General features: G+C 44.6%; 1 protein-coding gene across 2 annotated transcripts in view; it reads right to left on the bottom strand.

Moving 5' to 3' along the window:
* LOC138516807 (catenin alpha-2) overlaps window positions 1-24,715 on the bottom strand; it is a 3,575,147-nt gene that overhangs the window by 2,682,638 nt on the left and 867,794 nt on the right. The gene's annotated exons all lie outside the window — the stretch shown is intronic.

Below are 24,715 nucleotides of genomic sequence, written 5' to 3' on the forward strand. Positions count from 1 at the left end.
CTGCGCCCAGGCTGCCCATGCATTTCAAATTTGTCGATATTTTCACCAAGTGTGGCCCGTGATGTCCGCAAGGCTCCTTCCCAACTTTCCCCTCTAACACCGCCTCCCGCGCCCCCCCCTTGACTCCCATTGGCTAACCCCTCCTTATACTGGTATTGACCTGGGCAGCCCTCTGCCCAGCAGCTCCTGCGGCTAAGGGCCCGAGGCAAAGGGCGGCTTCTACATTGTCGACTACAATATGTGTCTGCAGGTGTCAGCAGGGGAAGCCAAGGAAGCCAGCAGACACCAACAAAACTGTGAGTGTGGCATGGGTAAGGTGTAGAGCAATTACTCTACGCCAGAAAGCCCCTGTCACTCTACCTTACCTTCAATTGCCTAGACTGCCATAGACTTAGACAATACATACTTAGGAAGACTTGTGACCACTGTAAATGGATTGTAAATGTTGCCTTGTGATGCATATTAAATTAATTGCCAACTTTAGCTAGTACCACACCTGTAGGGAACTGAACTTTAGCTTGCGTCGCATCTAGATAAAGATGTGATTGTTAGCATGTGCCACACTCAGGATTCTTAACTTTGGCTTGTGCCGCATCTAGACAGAAATGTGAATGTCAGCATGTACCTCACCTAGATGGAATCCCATACTTGCAAGGACAGCTATGCAAACTAACCAATTTCATCCCTCTGCATAAAGTTGAGAACATTAGCCTGTGCCGTATCTAGACAGGATTGTGAATATTAGCATTCACCACACTCAGACATAATTCCCAACTCTGGCCTGCACTGTATCTAGACAGGATTGTGAATACTAGCATGTACCACACTCAGACATAATTCCCAACTTTGGCCTGCACCGTATCTAGACAGGATTGTGAATATTAGCATGTACCACACTCAGACATAATTCCCAACTTTGGCCTGGGCCGTATCTAGACAGGATTGTGAATATTAGCATGTACCACATTCAGACATAATTCCCAACTGTGGCCTGCGCCGTATCTAGAAATGATTGCGAATATTAGCATGTACCACACTCAGACATAATTCCCAACTTTGGCGGGCGCAGTATCTAGACACGATTGTGAATGTTAGCATGCGCCACACTTAAAGTTGAGAGCATTAGCTTGCGCTGTATCTAGAAGGGATTGTGAATGTTAGCATGTGCCACACTTAAAGGTGAGAACATTAGTCTGAGCCTTATCTAGACAGGATTGTGAATGTTAGTATGTGCCACACTTAAAGTTGAGAACATTGGCCTGCGCCATATCTGGACGGGATTGTGAATGTTAGCATGTGCCACACATAAAGTTGACAACATTAGCCTGCGCCTTATCTAGAAAGGATTGTGAATGTTAGTATGTGCCACACTTAAAGATGAGAACATTGGCCTGCGCCGTATCTATACAGGATTGTGAATGTTAGCGAGTGCCACACCTGCACAGAATTATGAAGATTGCCAAGCACTACACTTAAAAGGAATTGAGAATGTTGGCATGTCCCGCATTTTGATAGAATTATGACCATTGGCCTGTGTGGTATCTGGATGGTACTGTTAGGGTTGGTGAGTGCCACACTCAGACTGATTTGTGTAGGGCAGCAAGTGCCACACTTAGACAGAACTGTGAATGCTTGCATGTTAAATGTCACATAACCCACTAACCAATATAAACTCTAACTCTATGCATACTTAAAAAAACTCACACAACCATCTCTCGCACAGCCAGCTGCACGCACCTCACCACACCGCAACAACACATAAGCTGCACCAACAGCACACGTGTACTGACACCGATCCAATACTCGCACCAAAGCTCAGCACCGAGTGTCTACCGAGTTGAAGCTGCCAACAGTACACCACTCCTCCGACTATCCTACGCCCTCTTCACCTTACTAACCCATCCCACCTTCTCATTTAAAGATTCTCCAGAGCGCCTGGGGACCAATTCCGTTGGTGACGGTGCGCTATATAAGTACTGTTAACATAACATAACATAACATTACCTAATTCAAGCAAGAGGGGTGGTGCCGGGATTCCCAAACCAAAGTGTTACCCTCTGTCTGCATTTCCTCCATGGTTATACACTTTGAAGGCGCCTGCTACATTTAGCACGTTACCACAATGACATAAAATAAAATACAACACTATAGGTGGTGAAAATTATTTCCCCATGGTGGTCACTTACTACCAAAATAACATTACAGGGAAATAGTCAAGTCGTGGGTCAGGTAACATAAAACACACTGGATAGTGACATTTATTGATGTAGTCTTAATTTGCATTTTTGTTTTATTTTGGTCAAGTGATGTTACATTGCATTCAAAATGATTGAATGTGATGGATATGTCTTGCACCAGGTGGCATGCGTAGATAAGTGCGGTATTATTATACCTAAAGAAAAACATGCAACAAAAGTGAAAGCTATTAGTCAATGCATTTCACCACCACAATCTGTGCTTTTTAATCAGCGTAATTTAGGGCATGTATGCAATCACACAGGAATGCACACTCATATCACAGTGTTAATTTGCACCACCCATCAATCGTAATGAGATAGATAGCCTCATTACACGGATGGCGGTAAGGGTTTAACCCTACCGGTAAGGGTACCAGTGCCGGTAAACCCTTACCGCCTTACTACAAGGTCCCTTTGTGGGACCCTACCTTAATGGCTGGTATTACCAGCCGTTAAGGAAGGGACCCGCAAAGGGACCTTGGAGGTAATTACGGTACCGCAATTTGCGGTACCGTAATTACCACCTTCCCCATTCCCATTGAGCCCTATGGGGGCAAAAATGGAAATGGGGAAGTGCCATGGTGAATGGGGAATTACCGCCCCCACGCACCTTGGAATAGGGCACTAATTCCGCCATTCACCATGGCGGACTCAGTAAAATACCTGCGGCAACTGCCGTCCGTGTAATGAGGCCTTGAGTCTCATGTGAAGTAGGGAAAGTTGCTGATTGGCACCCTTTATCAGGAGAAAGATGCCCTATGCCCAGAAGTGTGCACATTAAAGACAGACCTGGAGAGAAGTGAGTCAGGCCTTCAGGAACTGACTGACGTAAAAGTAGAGAATGAAAAGTGAATGGGGTACATAAGGTAAATAGTACATTATCTGGAGCAGACAATACTGAAAGAAAATGCTCAGAGTGTGGAGATGAATCTCCTGCAGCAGAGATGGTCTGAGTACTACCAGACAATACAAGGGGCTAAGAAAGAAAATGAGGCCCTTGGTGATGAGAACAGGGGACTCCAGAGCCAAATAGTAGCACACGGGAAGGTCCTAGAGGCCAGTCAAGCCCTGATAGCAGAGCACAAGGTTCAGGCCTTTGCATACTATCAAGAAATAGGGGTTGAGAAACAGAAATTTGAGAGGTTAGAAAAAGAGTGTGCTAGGTTAAATAAGTACTTGAGGAACCCTGAACAGTTAGAGAGTGGCGGGCAACCCCTGATCACAGTGTGATGCCCTCGTTACCAAGGGCCTCAAGCCAATTTACCACCCTGTATGCGCAAGGCAATGCTTACCTCATGTCCAAAGGTTAACAAGAACCAGAAACCATGAGGCAGCTGGACTCCAGTAGGACCAGCATGATTGAGCCGGCAGGCCAGCACACATCAGAGATTGATGGCATGCAATATTTTGGCTGATGGATCTGACCAGGAAGACTCCTATGAAGAGAAAATCAGGGAGTCACACTGGTAGCTGTAAAGGAACCACCTGGTCCACTTTGCGCATAAAAAGGAGTCTGAGTTTAGGCCCCAAAAGAGTATTCTGAAAACCTCCACCCAATCAGGGATGTGAGGGGAGTCCTTCACCAACCCCGGAAGAAGGGATTAGTCAGATGTCTATACCCCTGTGCGAAAGAGGGAGTCCGAGGTAAGTGACCCAGAGACCTCACAATGCAACAGGGGAGAAGAGACTAGGCCCCATCATTCTGGGAGAGACTCTCAGTCTCCAAGAATCAGCGAGTGCCTAGAAAATAGGGATGGGACCTCAAATAGCAGCAGCTCTGAGTCTGCACCTGAGTCCATTTGCAGCAGAGAGAGAAGACTGCCAAACAAGAGAGAACTTTGGTAAAAGCCCCCATTAAACAGATATAAGCCATCAGACGTTTCAATGCCTTGTACCATAAAAATTCCAAGTACTCAGTCTGGGAGCACCTGGAGCTATATGACCAGATGATGACATCATTTGGCTTTATGAACTTTGCCAAATGGACATTCTACCCAGAATACTCCAGATTATTTGATGGGCTGGAGGATCAAAACCATTTAAGGTGGTCTACAAGGAGGCTCGCAAGGTGGCCTACAACCTGCAGTGCGGAGAGGATCCGGCCCCGAGAGAACTTGTTCAGGAATTAAAGCGGGCATTTGCACTAACCACTAGGTGGGTGTGCACGAATAGTAGGAGTTCTACATGGCCTATTTCCATGCACTTCCTAAATACATAATGACACTGTTGGTTAGGGATTTCCACGAAGAAAGGACTCTGGACTGGGTAATAGAGCAAGCTACCTGGATCTATGACGTCCAATAGCCTGTAGAAAATAAGAATACTCCCAAAACCCCCAAACAAAGCAACACCCCTGCTGCTTCCAAGCTGGCAGAGGTGAAAGTTACCCCCATTTTCGACCTAAAAATACACCTCCCACTAACCAGTCAAACCAGAGGCAGAGAAGACCCTCTGTCCAGTCTCAAACAGGTGGTAGCCAGGCAGGGTAGCCCGAAAATGTGTCACCTGACTCTGCCAACTACATCAGCCCCAGGTACAAGGGGAATAGACCCATCTTGGGGTATGTGTGGACTCCCCCGGCCCAGTGAGGTGGTTCCAACCAGGTAAGTACGGCCACAGGAAATCTTCCTCCCAACTTCCCTCCAAACATTCCTCAGGAGAGTGGTAATCTTCCACCCTCTAGTTTAAGTTTGTTCCCTGGGTACCCGCAAAACCACAATGTTCAGAACAACCCTACCTTCTCTCCCCGCTTTCAGGAGTCTAGACCACCAAATCAAGGACAAGGAAGGCCAATAATGGAGGGTTACCAGGGAAACCTTCCATATCAAGGCTACTTGAGGAGAAGGGACAGTTACCCTTCCCGAGAGCAGCAAAGAGTTGACTCCAGACCCCCATATCAGCCAGAGAGGGTGTCACAACTGGAGCGCCAGGTCCAGAACTTGACCCAAGACCTGAGTTGCATGGTGAGGGCGCAGCAGAACCCTCAGATGAACATGGCTGCTCAGAACAGCTCAAAACCAGGGTCTGGCACCCCAAAACAATGGCGGGGAGAGAACCCTCACAACCAGCAGGTGTCAGAGGAGAAGGATCGGGAGGAAGGGGGATGAAAAGCCTTAGAGGAAGCTTCCTTCCTCACCTGTGAAAAAGCCACTAGAAATCTCTGAACCTGAACCCAAATATCCTACACCCGAAAAGCTGCAACCTAGGGAACAGAGGGCAAGTAGGGGAAACAAAGAGACAAAGAAAACACCTTTGGAGGAAGTGTGTGTCCTCCAGTTTAAAGGGGAAGAATACTTGGAGGATTCTGGGAAGAAAGTCTTCTCTTTCAAGGATGAAGGGATTCCTCGAAAATAAAAAATGGGTCCCAAAAGACTGGGTAGGTATGGGGACTGACCTAGAACCGCCTATCACTGAAGCTCAGAAATGTCATCCAGGGATCTTAGAAAGAACTGAGGGATCCTCCCCACCAACCGGTTCAAGTGACTGCCTTTCAGACAAGGGGGACAGCACAAAATCAAAGGAAAAGGGGATTCCAAAACACCACCAATCTCAGGATGCCACATTTTATTTACAGATTCCCGAACTCCGACACAGAAAACTGTCAAAGAATCCCCAGTGTTGGAGTCCAAAATAAAGAAATTAACGGCCCAGCTAGCCCAAAATGTCAATTTCCTTTGCCCCCTGGAGGAGAAAGAAGGTAGGTGTTGTGCCCCCGTCTGGGTGCAAGGGCAGTGTGCCATTTCAGCGCTGGTGGACACCGGATCCCAAGCCACACTACTATCCAAAAAGGCATTTGAGCAACTTAATTCAGGAAGGGGGTAGAGTTACCAAATTCCCTTCACACCTCTTACTGGACAACTGCAGAACATTGACAGGAATGACATTCCTGTCGAGGGGACTGCAGATCTGGAGATCAAAATTGGGCGTCACAAGGTGAAACACCAGCTTATAGTCGTAACTCCAGAGTGGACCGCCTGTCTCTTAGGGAATTACCTTCTTCAGAGGTTGTCTCCACAAATAGACTGTGTGAACAAGGTCCTCTGGACGCAAGATAACTGCCCAATAAAATTAAAGTAAAGGACACACTATATCAGTCTAAATGATGCACATGCCACATGGTTAAGCAGCGGTCTGACAAAATTGAGTTCCCTTTCAGGAACGATCAAGTCCCCAACATCACTGTAATAGCTGTAAGATAACAAACTGGTGATGGGAACCGTTCTCCATTTCTGAAAATCAACCTTCCTTCCGGTCCCATGCTAAAAAGTGAGGAAAAGCCAGCCCAAAGGTTGGACGATATTCAGAGAAAGGGTCAACAGCTGTTCCCCCCCATTCAGGTAAATGAGGGGGGAGCCTATTCTTGCTAGAGTGTGCCTGAATAATGGTAAAAGCTTCATCAGCTAAGTGTTATTCAGGAAACTCCCAAAAGATCAGACCATTCCCACATTTAAATTGATTGATAAGTGGGAAATGGGTCTGGAAACCCCCAATTACAAACATCTCATGCTTAGCAGGGGCATGCTAAAAATGTCCATTGACGATAAAAGCATAGAGCATAATTGTTGGGTAGTGTGAGATGTCCCCTCTGCATTCTACTTAGGCAGTGACATTCTCAATCGGTTTGCAATTAATTTGGACCTCATTAATTGCAAAGCCTGGTCCTGACTGGGGGGCAACCCCATGGATTTGACAATCCTGAAAAAGCATTTCGGTCAGCTCAATTGTTACCATCTGCAGTTGAAATTCAAATTGGAGAGGAGGTCACCATCCCAGGACGGACCTGACAATTCCCACTTTCCGTAAACATTAAAAGAGGATAGAAACTCCAAAACCCGGACGCTTATGTACATTGAAATAACCATCTCAAACAGCAGGGTTTGGGTTTGAACCTGACACCATTAGTTGACTTAGAACATGACACCATTCCAATAGGGGTGGATAACAACGACCCTAGGAGTATCACTCTGGGCACAGACACCTTTATTGGAATGGCGGTTGATGACCAACATTTCTCCATGAACTTAGTAAATGAAATCAAAGGACCAATCCCCAATGACTGCTATGACTGTGATGATGACACACCGCCAGAAAAGATCTTCACTCGGCAAGGGGGGAATTTCTTGGTGTACTCTTTCTGCCCTTAGGGGAGGGAAGATGTGACCTGTGACATCAGGAAGGATGAGGTGATATTCCAGGTCCACAATGACTGTCTCTCCTACATGAAACCTCCTGTCCAGGACAACACCATAACCACTGACCTCTCCACGCAGGTGGAGGATACCGCTGAGATTGCAAAACCTAAGGTCTTTCCAGGCTTCAGACAGATGGTTGAGTAATGGGTCAAGCTCGCTGATGCCTGTGAGACCAATGAGCAAAAGCAAAAGCTGCAACAGGTGTTTTTGGATTTTCAAGAAATCTTTACTGTGGACTCGTACAACTGTGGTCGCACCGAGATACATTCTACCTCAATTCCCACAGACTCTGGGATGACTCCCGTATTCGTGAATCAATATCGATTGGCTCTCGCGTCTATGGTGTCCCTTACAGAAATAATCAAGAACCTAGAGTCCCGTGTGATAATTTGTCAAGTCCACAGTACCTTTAACAATCCGGTACCGGGGATTCTAAAACCTAATGGCCAATGGAGACTGTGTGCAGACCTTAGGGAGCTGAACAAACGGGTCCACATGTCCCAATGGCCTCTTCCCTACATCGAACAGAGACTGGCCCTGATCCAGGGGACAAAGGTGTATACCGCGACCATGACCTGACCAATGGATACTGGACAGTACCCATAAGGAGGGAAGACCAGTACAATCTGGCATTCACCTTCGGGGGGCAGCAGTAAACATGGAACCAAACTCCCTTTGGATATATAATCTCCGGCAATTAATTCACCATCTTTCTGCAGAAGGCCATGCCGACTTGGGTGAAAGGGGTAACCTGGCCTATGTGGATGATGTCCTAATTAAAAGCTAAACTGTAGAGGAACACATAGCAGAATTCCGCTATATTCTGACCCAGTTGAAGGTTGTCAGAGTGATACTGTCCTGCCAGAAGGCGCAGTGGTGTAGGACTTGTGGAAACCTCTTAGGACATGAAATCACCCCTGAGGTTCTGTGTCCCGAGGTGAAAAAAGTGGAAGCATTATTAAAATTGAAAGACCCCACAACTCTGCGTGAAATAAGGAGCTTTCTTGGACTGACTAATTACAGTAGAAAGTTCATTGAGGAATACACAGAGGTCACAAGACCGCTGGTCCATTTTTTAAAGGCCAGGGTCAAGTTGGAATGGGGTCCAGAACAAACCGAGGCAGTGAAACAACTGAAGGAGTTCTTCTTGGAGACGGGGTTCTCGAATATGTGCTTAACAGAAGTATTATACCAAAAGCATGACAATGTCAATAAAGTCATCTCCTATGCCAGTAAGACTTTATCCTCTGTGGAGGAAAAATTCAACGATTGTGAGAAGGCAATCCTGGCAACAGTGTGGGCATTGAAAAATGACCGCTGTTTCATCCAGGGAGAGCACATCATTGTCGAAACTCCTCACCATCCTTTGCAATACCTCCAAAGTGATACAATCTGGGCTGGGAATGTGAGTAATTCCAGAATTACTTCCTGGATTCTGTCCATGCAAGGCTTTCCTGTGGAGGTCAGAGATGGCCAAAACAAGAAGAGTCCCCTGGCGCAAGGTTATGTTAACTTGCATGATTGTGCCTGTTAGGAAAGATTTCTTAATTGTAGGTAATTTTCCTTCCATTTGGCAACCCCTAAACTTTTAGCTGTTTTTTTCACCCTGATCTAGACTTTGCCAGAGAAGCGCAGCCTTCCGCCGCACTCCTCTGGGCTTTCGCCCATTCTTACGACATGCCCTTAAGACAGTCAGTACCGGGAAACGTTGTTTTCCGTAGTTCTTTTCTCATGTTGCAGCTTTCACGCAACATGGCACAAGAGTGCACCGTAACTTACATTACCGCGCTCTTGGGTCTCTAGTCATTCTACAGGCCCTAGAAACTCTCGATGGATTTATAACGAACTGTGCAAGTATGTCACGGACGGGACTGGTGGCAGAGATCGTTTCTTTGTGTTTTTGAACTCCCTTTTGCCCTGTTAACCGCGCTCCTCGCGTTTGGCCAAAATGGGTGGCCTGGCTTCCAAATTGCCCCTTCACCTTCCCCAGGTCGAGCCAACCCAGGGCGATCCTTATTTGGGCATGTACTTTCCCGCGAAACACAGATGCTTTCGCGGGCTTCTGCATGCCTTCTGTGTGCCTCCAGGATGTGGGCTGGGATGTCTGGTCCCAATACACATCCTGGGTGCGAGAGAGCCTAGTGTGTCTTGAATGCCTGGGACCACCGTGGTCCAAGTATGGTGTGAGTGTTTTGTGAGCAGATCTCTGGATAAGAGGAGGCTGGAAACACCACTACCATGTCGATCTTCTGAGTTCTCATAAACGAAGGATACAGGAGCCAAGTATCCTGCAACTAAGAGGCTGAACCGAGGAATCGCTGGTGACCCGCTGAAGGACTGCTCCTCTGCACTGCTGTTGCCCTGTGAAGCCATTCTGCCTCTGATCGAACGAGAATGCCTGTACTGGTACTTCGACCCTTTGGAATAGTGGGAACAACTATTCTCGGCATCTTCATCATCTCCTGTACGTAAGTCTTCGGAAGTGTCTCTGGGCCATCCAGTGGACTGACCAGCTAACCCAGGAGTCTTGCTCTGTCACCGCCGTCAGGTTGCTGCTGTATTCCGAGTCCTTGACACTCTCACACGATTCGTACACTTGGCATTCCCAGGTCTGAAGTGAGAAGTGTACATTGGGCTGAAATACACACAGTCGCTTTGTTGCCCTGCTGTGGTAACAATCTGTGTGAGTTCCCTGCATTTGGGACATCCTCAACATTAACTTCTGCTGCCGCGGAATCTACATGACGCTGAGACGTCCCCTGCTCGTATCTAAACCTGCCAGCACTGTAACTGACGCGGAGAAGCCTGGGTCTGCCTGGATCGGGGACCAGTGAGTAGCAACGCTAGGAACTGGTCGCCCTCCTGCAGTAGCCCACAGCTTTTCCTCACTGTGTTAAACAGCACACCTTTTTCACACTCGCGCTCTGCTTCTGCCGGCAAGTGGAGGCCGCCCTTGAGTAGCGGAGATCTGTTCGCCGTCCTTTGTTCACCACTCTGAACTGCCTGACTTCCTTGAAGAGACTCCCCTTGGCCCGTTGGCACCAGCGTGTGCAGGTACTTTTGAGCACAAGGCTCCACTCTTCGTAGGGCTCGGACTTCCTTCTAGTTAGGTGGCCTCTGAAGGCGAACTGGTTCTAACGATTACTTGCACTGCCTGTTTTCCTCCCCATCTAGGTGGTCTGCATATTTCGTGCTTCGAACTCTTTAGACCCTTCGGTAATTGTATATATATTGTATTTGATTGTGATGTGTTGGTTTACTTGAGTTTTATCGTGATTCTTTACTATGGTTAATGTTACAAAGGCCTTGTAATAAATGTGTCTATATTTTTAATATAACACCTGCTTGGAGTAATTTGTAAGCGTCCTTGCTTTGTGTGCTCATTGCGGGCTTTCAGTCACCCTCACCCCTCTTGAGACCTAGTCTTGACCGCCGCGATCGCTACCTTGATTGGTCTGGCTTGTCCAGAGGTTACCCTGTTCCAAGAAACTAGGCTGGCCTTCTGAACCTCTGCCCCTCCAGGACAGAGTTCAGAAATCCATTTTAACAGTGCCCAAGAAAACTGTCTCAAGGACAAAAGTCTCAAACTACAAGACAACATGGAGGTGTACCTGAATTCCCTGCACAAGCTCTGTGAAGAAGGCACGTGCAAGGGGATGCCCATAGTTTATCTGCACGGGTGCTCCTACCTCAGAGCCCTCCGGTGGGTGCAAGATCTGTCCCTGCAGTAGTCAGGTGGCAGAGTTGATGGCAGTTCACCAGGCCATCCGCACTGCCGTGCAACATCAACTCCACAAACTGGTCATAATCACTGATTCAGATTATGTCTGGAATGGGTTTGTGGAGCACCTGATTAATTGGATAACCAGAGGCATTCTGCGAGCAAACAATAAACCACTCAAGCATGGCAAACTAATACAGACCATTGATGATCTGGTCACTTCAAATGGGATGACAATCTACTGGAAAAGGATCAAGGGTCATTCCAGAATAGAGGGACCAGACAAAACCGGAAATGTCCTAGATGATCAGTTGGCCAAAACTAGAGCCAAGTCCCAAATACTTGCCCTAAATTTACTCTCAGCTGCCCAGTGAAGTAAGGAGACCCCAGATGCTGATTTGATCACAGCACAAAAAGGGGATCCGATTATTGGGAAATTTTATCAACACATTGAATACCCTTTGAATTTTCCTCTGACCGAAACCGATTACGTCGGGAAAGAGGATCTCCGGGTGTTGATGAAGTTTCCCAAAATGTTCCAAATCCAAGACAGTTTGTTGGTAACGAGATCCATCTCTGGATTTGACCAATGGGTGGTACCTACCTCATTCTGAAGCCTGATGCTAAGTCACGGCCATAACGCAGCCACAGCCGGTCATCGCCGGTTTCATACTACTTTGGAAATCTTGCGAGAGTTTGCATACTGGCCACACATGAGGCAGGACCTCGACCAATATTTGAAGGGGTGTCTTGTGTGCGCATAATTTCAGCCAAGTTCACTCACACACTGAGCTCCCCTCCAGAAAAGAGAGATGACAATGCCTTGGTCAGATTTACAAGTTTATTACATCGGGCCCGTGATTCGCTCCTCTAGAGGAAACAAGTACATGTTAACAGTAACATGCTTGTTGACCAAATGGGTGGAATGTCTCCAGGCCCCAAATTGCAAGGTAGAAACAACAGCTGCCCTGATGATCATCCAAATCTTCTCACATTTCAGCCTTCCCCAAAGGATTGAGTCAGACTGAGGAAGTCACTTCACCAGCAAGGTGATGACAAAGATGTGGGAGATACTTGGGGTAAAGAGAAAACTCCATATTGCCTACCACCCAGCTTCTAGTGGGGGAGTTGAGAGGCACAATAAAACAATTGTGAGTATTATTTAAAAGTGTTGGCGGATGCTGGGCCTAGTTGGGACACCCGATTATCGCTTGCCCTGATGGGCATCAGGTCTACACCATCTTCTACAACCAAAATGTCTCCATTTTTGCTGATGACTGGATGAAAAATGGTGCTTTCCCAGCATCTGCTCTACATAACACAAGAGCAGACACTGATTAACATGTCCACAACACATGAATATATTGCGAATCTGAGAAAACACATTCAGCATGCTTTTGGGTACACTGAGCGGAATCTGGAGAAATCGGCAGAGGGGATGAAAACACATTACGATTTAAAGACTACTAAAAAAGAAAATCAAGTAGGAGACAGGGTCTACTTGTACAATTTTTAGAGGAATCATACAAAGAAGCGGAAATTCCTCCCCTTCTGGTGCGGCGCCTTTGAAATTGTAGACAAAATTTCACCTGTCTCCTATAAGATCTGCATCCCCAAAGGAGAACAGGCAGAAGAAAAATGGGCGCACCTCAATCAGTGGAAAAGCTGGCACCCCAGACACGTTTGCTGCTGATTGATGAGCTAAATAAAAATTAAGCAGAGGTACCATCTGAAGCTGAGACAGGGGGAGACAGTTTGCTGTGGGGAATGAAGCACCACCCCCCATATGTGACAGATCATCCAGATTGACATTGAAAGGAGTTATGCATTTCAGGCATTTTTCCCCAGCAGTCAGAATCAGAATAAGTTCATTTTTTGCTATTTCCCCATGCAATTTCCAGGCGGATGTTAAGAGAGTAAGTGCATGTGTCTAGGACTTTGTGAACTGAAATGGCCGGTCAAGACTTGTTTCTGGCTGATTTAAAAATGGGACAAATCTGACACTCGGTGAAAAGTTGGAGATGTACATTATGCATATACTTAATCATTTGCAAAATTATAACTGTTATGCATTTCATGAAAAAGGCAGAAATGCACCAAAGGGCTATGCTACCTCGCACAGAGTTGGTGATCGGACTGTCTAATTCCATGTGACCCACTTAAACCACCTATGCAATTCTTATGGTGGTGGCTAGTAAAAAATTGCTGTTATGATGCATAACTCAGTTTTGCTAAAATGTTGGTCAAGAGAACAAAGAACTGTCATAAATACCAAACAGACCAATTATGCTCTCCCTCCTTGAACCAATCATGCCAGGGAGCAGAGGAAAGAATGGTAGGCTGTCCTATCCCAGGGTAGGGCTAATTCCCCCATATTGTAAAATAAATTATGTTGTTTGGGGCTATATAAGGAGGGACTGTAATGGACAAAAAAAATAATCTGACACACACACACAAGCACCCATGGAGGATGGATGCAGCTGATACCATCCAAGAGAGTGTAGAGACCAGACCCTTGCCTAGCTGATCTCATCGAAGAGAGTGCAGAGACCAGACCCTTGCCTAGCTCTCCAGAGAGTCCTGAGTTCCAGCCTGGCTGTCCAGAATACCATCCAGGAGAGTGCAGAGACCAGACCCCTTGCCTAGATGTCCAGAGCATCCTGAGATCCCGCTGACTTTCCAGAATCCCAAACAAAGGCTTACTTTGTAAGTAGCAAACAACCCCTGTCCCAAATTGTATACCCCTTTCTTTTGTAAAATAAATCCCATAGAAAACCCCATTGAAAGTTCCAAATTGTCAGTATAATTCATTCACCTTTCCATAGAAGAATCTGTATTAGCCTGTGCATGTTAGTGTATTCCTTTGATACATTTTTTAGTTGTCTGTATAAGTCCTTAGTATAATTTTGAAGTAAATCAATGAATTCCCCTATAAGGAAATCCACGGTGTGAGCTGGTTAAAATTTGAAATTAATCCCCTTATGTCCAGTGTCATTCTTTAATAACTATAGTCTTTAAAATATAATCAACAAAATTGGCCCTTGTCACTGAAAACCAAATGTGTCCATGTATTGTGTGCATTTCTATGAGTTCCTAAATTGAATCTGCCTCATTGATAAACCCAAACTCTAGTCCAATTGATAACAATTCCTTTCTGTTAGAATACTATCTGTTATCTGCCTCTGTCCGTGTCACCGATTTCCGATTTTGACAGCTAAGCCCTTTCCTTAGCTGCCTGTCATCACAAATCCTGTGTAAAAAGCATTTCCTTTTTGCCATGTGTCTTTTTCTTTTGCATTTGCTTTCCTCCTTAAAATCGATTTCCCTACCTTGTTTCCATGTTGCCCTGGTGTGCTGATTAGTAGTCTATAAGCTTTCCTATCTCCTTAAGTGTAGCAACACAAACTTCCTTTCTAGCTGTCCCACCGCAGTTGTGAGTTGCTGTGCGAGTAATAAGCAAAATCTGATTCTGCCGTTTTGCTCCTAAATCACATTTTCCTTTTCTTTCCTGGCCTCCCAACTTCTGGTGGTGGGCTGTATTTCAAATCTGATTATTTTCTCTTTATACTTACTCCTTGCCACTGACTTCCATCCAAAGGGAATTAAGTTAGCTGACGTTTGGGGGTGAGTGTTGCAGGGAGTGTGCTTAACTTTAGTGCCATCACATGCTTTAAAACCATTTTTCCTGTTTTATATTTAAAGATCTATGTAAACTGTGTAAGATGTTGACCCCATTGTTCTGTAGGAAGCATTGCAGTTGTGTTGCCACAGCATTGGTTGCTGCTGTAAAAATGAATTTTTAATATTTTCCCTTTACCATTAAATAATAAATTAATACATGTCTTATTGAAAGACACAGGCCTGGCTCCTAGCCCATTGTGACACGGGGTGTTTGTAAAAGGTGTGTGCGAGGAAGGTTGTGGCCTACTCAAAACGAATCTGTGGGTTATCTCTCTGTCTGATACTATTCTGTATTTTGGCTTTCATCACCATTTCTATTCTTTGTAGCCCCAGATTTTCTTCTCTCTTTTTCTTTTCTGATCAACAGGATTGTGTACTTCTGACTCTATCTCTGTGGTGGAGCAACAGATGCTTTCATTCCTTTCAAATTAATTCTTCTAAAATGGAGATTGGGCCTCATTACAACCCTGGCAGCCGCGGTATGAACGGTGCCGGTAACATACCGGCACCGTTCATACTGGGCTTCCGCATTACGAGTTTGCTCGTGGGTGGTGGTATGCACGTCTGGTCTGGCCAGAAGTGCATACTGGCACCAGCGAGCAGACCAGGATGCTAACAACTGACCCATCATTAACAGGTCCCTTGTTTGCATCCAACCCATTCCCATTGAGCCCTAGAGGGGCTCAAATGGGAATGGGGACATACCGGGTCCAGGTCCCTAAAATGGGAATTACCGGGCCCGCAAAAGTCAGAATGTCCCGGTAATTCCTTTTTTTCGGGACCCGGACCCAGACACGAGTTTGGAGGTAGCCATGCCAGTAATCACGGCATGGCTACCTCCAAACTCATAATGAGGCCCATTGTCTTTGTTTCTGCCTCAGCTCTTTATAGTTGAGCTCCTCTCAATTTTCTTTCTTTATTTCGTGGCTCTCTTTCCGTAGTTCCATAAATGTGAGACTTATTGTTCATTCTTCACTTTCCTTTGCTAGTCACATTTCCTTTCTGTATTTGTCTGTTTACACTTTCTAATATTCATAAACGTTGTCCATTTATTACTTGCATTGCCAATAAAATCTGTATTCTTGCTTTATATTTCCCCCAACTTAATTACTTTTCTTCTTTTCGTGTAGGGCTCTCTGCTGACCTCTTGCTCCTCTTTGGATAATTTGTAATTCAGCTATTCATCTTCTGAATCTTCACCATTGCCATTCCCGCATCTAGCCCACTCTTGCTGCTCTTTAACACTCTTTCTTTCTGGCTTGACTTGTCTCCTTGTGTGTCTACAGTCATGTTCCTTCTTATCACTCCACATTAGTGCTGATAAGTCACCTGTGTTCATTATAATGTGAAAAAGAATCTCATTAGAATGTACACAATGTAAATAAAATGAAACAGTCATATAATATATAATATGGTGCTTCATTTTAAAGACATACCAACATGTTTGATTTATAGTTTTACAGGTGAATATATTGACTAGAGTTAATTTCAATAATAATAATGTTTTCCTGGTTTGCAGCTGCCAATAGTGTTCTTTAGCTTTCAATACTGTGTTCTTATGTGGCAACTCGGTGTCAGTCACTGTGTGTGTCTCGCATGCACGCAAGTCATTGTGGAGAAATGTTAATGAATAACAGGATGCATTATTTTGGCACCTCTCGCTTTGCATTGCAGCATTCTCCTTGTCTTGTATTGTGTGCGGTCCATTACATGAGGCAGCACCTATGCACTTGATTTGTCGGCACAATATTGCTTCACACAGTTGAATCATATGTGCCACACTTGAAAAAGCAGTTCGGCAGTTCGGCAGTTTGGCTTTTCAGAGCCTCTTCACTTCTGTTGATTATTTCTGGGTTCCATTTATGGTGACAGGTATGTATCACCGGGCCTGTGACAGTGTACATGACAAATGTTCTCAGACTCCAATCTACAGCGGTATGTCATTTTAAGAGGTGACTAATGTGCGAGAGAAAAAATTGTATTCACCAGAAAGAACATTACTTAACCTAATTAACTTGTTCTTCATGGACAGAAATTAATCAGAACCTTCCTTTCTTCTGTGTGTGCTATTTAATTTCGATTCCTTGATCCTATATTTTGAAATGCTCTCCATTTCTCTTCATGTTCAGCCTCCAGCCTTTGCCATTTTTCTTTGTCTCTCAAACCACATTTTCTTTGTAATTCCTGAATGTAAATTTAACCTCATGTTGGTGATCGTCTTTTCACTCATTGATATATTTATTACCAGAACTGTTAATTACTATTAGTACCCCGGCGAGAGACAATCAGAATGCAACAAGCATTCTGATTGGCTCTTGCCAGGTCCCTACCCGGCCGGGAATCCCTCCGTCGGGATTCCACTGCCTTTGTCCCCGGCGGGGGGCATGGCAACCCCTCAGCCAATGAGGCGGCTCGAAGCAGGGCCATCCCCGCTCCGAGCCTCCCCGCGGCTGAGAGGCCGCTTTCGGACTCTGTTTTCCCTTTCCATGGCGGCGCCCATTTTCTTTGTCGGTTTTTTTTCTGTCCCAAAACGCTGTGCAGCGTTTCGGGACAGAAAAAAATAGCTTTTAGTACCTCGGTCACGCACATTTTGCAGGCTGGGATACTAATAGCAATAGAACCCTCGCAGCGGGGGCATTACCGACTCTGGTAATGCCCCGGGGCCTTCGGTAAGGCCCTTGCTTCGCTCAGGTTCTATTGCTTAAGTAAAGTACTTTGTGAAGGTGCTGTACACATTTACATATATAATCATTTTGAGTGCTTTAATCTCCTTTTGCTTGATGACAGGGTTCTCGAATTTGGGGCGATTGGTAAAATGTTGGGGTAGCTCAATAAAAAAAATATTTATCTGAATGATCAAATATCCTTACTTCTCAAATGTATGGATTTATCCACTTTGTTGTATAAAATACATGGTTGGCACTGTGCATGAAATAAGACATTGACAAATAAACTCTTGTAATTGTTTATTTGTAAAGCGCTTATACACGAGTGAAGTGCTTCAAAGCGCTTCAAGGTGGGAAGGGGACAAGAAAATACAGAGTCATTCTTAGGCCTTGATGTTTCCGAATGATCTAACAAAAATGACTAGCATAATAGGCACGATGGCATTACTACTAGTAAAGTGCATAACAGGAAGGCGAATGGGGGAGGAGAGGGAGAAGAACCTACAGTTCATAAACTACCGTACTAGGCCAGCAACGTTTCAGATAGTGCAAGTGCACAACAAACATTGAGGTGGTGGAGGGGTGAGAGAAGGACATACAGAAACAAAAAACCACCGTACTAAGCTTGGCGAACTCGGCCTAGTGAATTCTAGTTAATGTAAGTGTGCAGACAGTAAGTGAAAGGGAGGGGCAGGGGTACAAGTGCGCACAGTCAAGCAGGGCCCTGGGTTAAGTGCAGAGAGGTTACCATTCTCATGGAAGAATTGCAGAAGTGCAGTAGTTGTGAGCACAGCGCAGAGGCCCAGGGACAAGTGCAAAGACTAGTGGGGGAGCCTGGGACCTGTGAGGGTCTGTGGGTGCACCAGGCGACCATTCAGCAAATATGGAGCAGCGTTAGGGAAGAGAAGGAGGAGGGAATAGAGAGGAGGTTAGCAAGGGAGAGGGAGAGAGAAAGAGGAAGAGAAGAGGAAGGTCCTGAGGAGTTTCCGGAACTTAAGGAGATCAGGCTCAAGATGGAGAGCGGCAGGAGAGGTTGTTCCAGAGGGAAGCACCTGCAGAGGATAAAGATCAACTCCCTGTTTTGATAATCGGCTCACCCACAGAGAGTTGGAAGAGGACGAGCGGAGGGCTCTAGAAGGAGAGCATTTATGGAGAGAGAGGGAAAGCCTTGTACACATACGGATAGTAAAGGCAATGTGCACTAGGATCATGCACAGATTGCACATGCACAGTGCTCCAAAAAGAATCTATAAATCCCCTGGTGCAATTTGCACATTGTACTATTGCACAAGCATGTGGACCTGCATCCTAAAAGAGCTGCACAGCTCTAGACACACTTCCCTTGACTTAAAATCAGAAGATAAAATAAAGGAAAACTAAAATAAGTGTATAATGTGTGCCTGCAAGTGGTATCAAGAAGTGAGGAATGCATATCCCCAAAAATATCTATGGCGGGTTATTTATGTATGTTTTATTTATTTATTTGTGTATTTATTTATTTATTTAGTGAGTTAGGATGCCCAATAGTTGCATGTGGTGTCCTCCTCGCGCCTAGAGACACTTGTGTACAGGTGCATTATACATGACTTATCGTATCATATCCAGACAGACCGATGTTCCATAATACAAACTGGGTGTTAATGGAGGTACACCCCCTGCCATCTATTACGTTGTATATCTGTATGCACTTCAATTGCACACACAGAGCACACTTTGCACACGTGGATATGTGCATTCACCTGGTTGCAAACACCCTAACTTACAGGTACGAATAAGATGTGGTGATGTTATTCTGATTAATTCGTTTTAACAACAAAGCAAAGATGGTAATCATAATGAGATGCAAAGGTAACCGAGGTTAACAGGCAGGCCGACAGCTGACTGGCCCAGAGGCTGCCTGTGTGCTGAGCTGAGCAGTCAATATTGCGTACATGGCTCAGCTACACATGTCTGGAATTCAGCAAGAAAGGCAACTCATTTTGTTGGAAGCAAAGAAAAAGACTGTTCAATTGGATAATGTCGAGTCTGAAAAGAGAATGGGGTAATGATGTGAGCGTTTCCTGGCAGTTGGAGTAGAACAGCGGATAAAAGTGCTAATTAAAAAAAAAGCCAGTGTGAAATAAACCCCAGTGGCTTCTGTGATTCCCCGGGAGGGACACATCACAGGGAGTTTGTTCATTTTAATCACGGACCCTCTCTAGCTTTGAAGACTCGGGACCACACGAGGATACGTTTCCTGGGAGCTGGTTAACGTTTGTAACGTGAACACATCTTTAATTAAGGGAGAAATTGAAGGAGAGCCTGCATCGAAACAGCAGGAAGAGCCATACTCGGAGATCCCAACGTAATTGTAAGGGTATTTCTAAAATATGCCGACACACTCATTTGAATTTGGTAGAACTTTCCTCACACACAATCGGGCACATCATTTAGGGGGGATTCAATGGCGACCGATGTGGTCTTCCTTGCTACCCTTGTGGTCACCCTTGCTACCCCTAAAAAAGAGTCACTGATTTAGCCTTTTCTTAAACACCTCAATTTCACAATGCAGACAAAATCCTCCAAGAAGCATTTAGAGTAGAATAAGCATCCATTTCGGACTATGTAGTTTGCTTTTCACAAGTTGCAGTTATAGCATGTTTTTTTCTGCCAATACAAATGGTGATCCATTCTTGTTTGAAATGTATATCACGTTAGTTATATTGTAACCTTATTTTTCATAGTGTACTTAGAAACAATGCTATATGATGCCACTTCCTGTTTTGTCAAGGGGTAAACAGTCGTGTTCCATCGCTTCTCGTAATGTCACTTCTGGAGGGAGTCAAATGACGTGACTTCCTGTGATGTCATCAGAGGTCAAGGGTCATGTGATGTCACTTCCGCTACCCCGGCATATGGGTCAAATGACGTCCCTACACACAATGGGAACTGTGGTAGAGAAGAAACCAATGGACTACGGGTCTCTCAGCTGCATTGGCATCGAGCAATGGAAACCTACATTGTGGAAGACTGGCAAGCAATAACATAACATTCATTCTACAAATAGAGTTGACAGGGCAATTAATAGACTAAAATAACGTCAAATGCAGCTTCAGAAAAATATGCCTCACGTTTGACACTTTAGTAAGAAAAGCATAACAAGGTGACTATTGCTTTGATTGCAGTGAGCAGTGTTAGTTGTTGGTGCTGGTGTGAGGTTTTAAGAACTTGGAATATTGTTTTAACTTAAAATGTTTTCTGGACGGTTCATTGACTCTGTTTACTCTGCTTTTGCTTTCTGGCTCTGGCGCAATCTTTTGCATGTGCCCACCTAGCCAAAATTTGCATCGCCATTTCTGTGGTAATTAAAGGAAAATGTGTTACTAAATAACATGCACTGTAGAGAGAGAGCATATTGTGCCCGATTCTTGGAATTTGTCATGCAATGCAAAGTGACTTTGCACTGGTGCATGATCACCCTGATTCACAGAGAAGTGCAAAGTGTATTTTTGCTGTGCAAAGTGACTATGTACTGATTTTGTTACTGAAAAAATACACGTTGCACCGCTCTGTGAATCAGGGTGTTGATTGGCAGTGCAAAAATACAATTTGCACTGACTTTGCACTGCAAAAATACACTTTGCACTGCTCAATGAATCAGGGTGTTCATTGGCAGTGCAAAGTGACTTTGCACCGGTGCACACACACCCTGATTCACAGAGTGGTGTAAAGTGTATTTTTGCAGTGCAATGTGACTTTACACTGATTTTGTTACTGTAAAAATACACGTTGCACTGACTGTGCACTGCAAAAATACACTTTACACCGTTTGTGAATCGGGGTGTTCATTGGCAGTGCAAAGTGACTTTGCACCGGTGCACACACACACCCTGATTCACAGAGTGGTGTAAAGTGTATTTTTGCAGTGCAATGTGACTTTACACTGATTTTGTTACTGTAAAAATACACGTTGCACTGACTGTGCACTGCAAAAATACACTTTGCACCGTTTGTGAATCGGGGTGTTCATTGGCAGTGCAAAGTCACGTTGTACCAGTGCAAAGTGACTTTGCACTGCGCTACGAATTCCATGAATCAGGCCCTATATAGATATTCATATACTGGTATTTGAATGCATGATGAATTGATGCAGGACTGATATGAGACTGGTATTAGACAGACGACTAACATCACTGATATAAAAGGTTCCTGTTTCAATGGAGAAGCATACCATTTCATTTGATGACACATTCCCCCTCACAGTTTGCACACCCTTTTAAATGAACATCGATGGAGCACTGCAATTGATTAGAACAAAACGACCTGCTAATTAATGCTAATCTTTGGTGCAGATGTTGGTGCTCGTTTTATGTATTTATTTATTTATTTATTTATTTATTTATTTATTTATTTATTACATTTGATTTCACGGCCAAACCCTGGGGTATCACGGTGTAGGTTTACAAGCATATATGAGATGTTATCAGTTACATACAGTAGTTACAACTTTTTTGTGTTACACATAGAATACAGAAGAAAATGTACACAATTTATGATTATTTTATAGGCTTAGGGATTGTTGCTAACATAACACAACGAGCCTGGTGGTAGGGTTGGTGGTCTGGGTGAGATGTGCAACGGGTGTTAGTCTTTGTTCAAGAGCCATGTTTTTGATCTTTTTTTTTATTTATGGTAAGAAATCTCGTTACAGATGTTTGTTGGTGAATTCCAGATTCTAGGTGCTGTGATGGACAAGCCAGAGCTATTTGTTCAAGCATTAGTGAAGCATTAGCCCCACCCCAGTTTCATTTCCTTCTTAAACTGCCTTCCATCCTCGTTTTTCTTTGCAAATTGTCAGCTGGTGGAAGTGGATCGAGGTGCTTGAGCTATGCACCACTCACTTGATAACCACTGCTCATCATTTGATGTTCTTTTTCTTTTCCCAACCACTTACTTTGCCTTTTTAATTCTAAGATCACAGAGTGTCTCTCGACCCGGCCTCTGTAGCATTGGGAATATGAAGGAAGAAGCAATTGCTGTATGTTCATGTTAGGGAGTGGAAAGGGGCTAAACTCATGTGACACATATCTCGGGTTAGCCAGCAGCATTTGCATCACACATCACTAACCCCTTCTCATCCACTCTCACCTACACCTGAAAATACCCAGTTTTCGCCACGCTAACTCTGGCTTACAATTCACAGAACCATATTCATATAAATCTTATCACCACCCACAGTCCACCTCCAAAACATAAATGTAACCCCATGATCATCAATGCTCATGCCAATGGTTATCCAATCATAATTACGAATACATGTTAATGAATAACTTTTTTTAACGAATAATACATATGTGGGGGTGGGATAAGGGATTAGAATGGGTGGGGTGGTTGGGATAGGGCTATAATTATAGAGAAACGGTGGGTTTCTTGAGGTGAACCCCGGAATAAAAAATGGGTATTTTTTCACTATTTTTTCGTTTTGTTGTAAATGTTTTCATTGAAACATTTTTTCGTTAATTTCACATAGATCCCTTCCACAGTACTACTCGCAGTAGACATTGCTGCCATCATCAGAATCACAACCTAGACACACTATTTATCACAGAGACTTGGCTCTCCACCACATAATTTCGCCGCAGGTTAGAGCATACACCACAACGGTTGCAAAGGGAAGTTTGATACTGAGCTCACTATTTTTCACAAGACCTCATGGAAAAACAATCTCCAAGAGCACCCCAGCCCTGCATCCATGGAGCTCCTCACTTGCAAAGTCCCACTCATCAACCCTCAGACAGCTACCTTCTACCTGATCTACCAAACACCCTAAATCATCAAGCCTTTTCCTGATAAATTCACAGACCTCATCACAACAACATCCATCAAAAACACAACCAGCATCTACCTCAGGTACTTCAACATGCTCGGCACTAAAGCCATAAAGAAAACCAGAGAGACTCTAATTAATCTACGAACAGCATTAAACTTATCAAAAAACCCACCCACAACAAAATCAACACATTTGACCACCTGCTATTCACCAACCCCCCAGCCATCACATTTCATGACACCTACCTTTGGATTGGACTGACAACACAACCATACTCATCCTGTTAAAACACACTAATATCTCCCTTCAGGGCAAACCACAAGTGACTAAGTAACCCCTCTACCCATTCAGTAACATCTCCATGAATGCACTGGATGGAAAGCTCATCACCTTGGCCTCTCTGCCGAACTCTTGTAAAATGCCAATGCTCAGCTCTGCATACTCAACCATGCCCTAAATGAGGACATGCATCAGTCACACCTTGACTCATAAAACATAGGTCCTTCACACCTCATACTTGCCAACATGACCTATTCCAATCTGTAGGTCATTAACCAGTCCTGTTTCTTTCTTTGCATTCTGGGACCTGCAGTTCCAGTTTTATAATGGGAAAAGTTGAACTACAAATCCCAGAATGCAAAGAAACAATAAGGGCTGGATACATACCTACAGATTGGAATGGGTCATGTTGGCAAGTATGTACATCTTGGTACAGACAGGAACCCATCAACAGCAAGTGGGCAATCTGCAGAAAAGTGAAGTTGTGGAAACAATCAAACCCACTGGAAGGCCTCATCACTATGGGAAGCCTCTGATAAACACTAGGGTACTCATCATCACAACCAAAACAAACTAATGTACACTCACCTCAATGGCAGATTCCATGGGATCTTCCAAGCCTTGAGGGACACACAAACATGATGACAAAACCTGCAATGCCCCTAATAAATGCACCATCAACAACAGCTTCTTCATAGACAAGATAAGCAAGCGAACACAAAACACAGTGACAGCACCAAACATAGCAGAGACATCATACCCACCCAGCCTGCAGCATATCAAGATGGACCAAATTCACAATTATGCCAGAACATCTGACCAACACTCCTACAGCCCTCAAACCCACCACCTACATGTGTGAAGGTCATTAAAGGTAAAGCACTCATACCACTGCTCAAAGTAATCAATGCATCCCCCACATAAGGCACCCAGATGCACTGAAAACAGGACAGATCATCGCACTGCTAAAGGAACATATATTTGACATTAATGGCATGGTCAACTATTGCCACACCATACATATATCCCTCATTGACAAAGTTCAAAGAAAAGATCACCCAGCACAATTCCCGATTGCACTAACAATCCACTTTTTCACCACAATGCAGCAAAGTCTGCAGCCATCCAAG

The sequence above is a fragment of the Ambystoma mexicanum genome, chromosome 6q, assembly GCF_040938575.1.
Source record: "Ambystoma mexicanum isolate Mex_15411 chromosome 6q, UKY_AmexF1_1, whole genome shotgun sequence".
Classification (NCBI taxonomy): domain Eukaryota; kingdom Metazoa; phylum Chordata; class Amphibia; order Caudata; family Ambystomatidae; genus Ambystoma; species Ambystoma mexicanum.